Genomic DNA, 1410 nt, shown 5'->3' with positions numbered 1-1410 from the left:
ATATAATGATGTATATATTATATATATATATATATATATTTTATACATATATATATATATATTTAAATATATATGTGTGTGTGTATATGAATCATGACCTTGAATGTGTGTACAAGTATCATTTTCGGATTCCTTGTATTGAGATAAAACCTATCGACTGGTATTCAGTTGACGTATATAGCAGTTTTTTGCTCACCACCGAAGTGTTTGGTTATTGTCATACAACAGTCTCTCGCTGGAAGGGCTAGTGCCTGTGATGGCTGTCCAGGCCAACAACTGTGCCGCCAGAACGCAAACACGCCTGACCCGCTGCAGACCATCATCACTCGTCGTATGAAGCCTATACGGCACAAGATAATGGTCTTATCCGGGAAGGGAGGTATGTATACCTGTGTAAAATGCAGATGTAGCGGGATAAAGGCCACCGCGAGTGTGTGAGCATACGTATGCGCTCAAGTGTACGTATAGATACTTGCAAATATGTGAATGGCAATTCCGCTTGGCTGCCCTGTCGCACATGGCAGATACGCCCAGTTGAGCTGCATTGTCACATTCGGTTGTATGTTTTTGGTAGATGTACAGTTGCTAGGGGTGAGTGCTCCGACATCAAATACCTGATGTGAAGGCTTAATTCATTACTCGTTTTCGCAGCTGTAAATATCGTGCGAGGATTGACGAAGACTGCCTAGTTAAAATAGGAATCGCATTCAGTCACACCTTACTCGTCTGCTGGTATTCAAGTGTGGCGAATTGTATATTTACACTCACGTAGTTATTGATCCAAACCTATGACACTCGATGCTTAAGTAGTCATTGGACCTAACCTATATCACTCCATGCTTACGTAGTTATTGGTCCTAACCTATAACACTCCATGCTTACGTAGTTATTGATCCTAAGCTTTAACACTCCATGCTCACGTAGTTATTAACCCTAACCTATAACAGCCCATTCTCACGTAGTTAATTGGTCCTAACCTATAACACTCCATACTTACCTAACCTAAATTTCTCCATGCTCACGTATATATGTGTGGGCAAGAGCACATTGACGGCTGCGGTCGCACAAGCTTTGGCGCACAATGGAAAGAAAGTGGGTGTGGCCGATCTGGACATTTGTGGACCATCAATGCCCCGACTTATGGGCTGTGGCGAAACAGGAGAGATCACCAAATCACAATACGGGTGGGTATCAATGTGTAAATTGCGAGTACTCTCTAAGTGCAAAACCAACAAATTTAGACTGTAATGTATATATCTTTACTGTCTATTAGAGTAGTGTAATAACTCCCAGAAACTATGAGGACTGATTACTTCATAAAAAATATATATATATATTTATATATATGAATATATATATTATATCTATATATATATATATATTGATATATATATATATGAATACTAATAC

This window comes from Sphaeroforma arctica (genome assembly GCF_001186125.1).
Source record: "Sphaeroforma arctica JP610 unplaced genomic scaffold supercont1.92, whole genome shotgun sequence".
Classification (NCBI taxonomy): Eukaryota; class Ichthyosporea; order Ichthyophonida; genus Sphaeroforma; species Sphaeroforma arctica.
The sequence above is the reverse complement of the archived record's forward strand: the minus strand, read 5'-3'. Positions refer to the sequence as shown.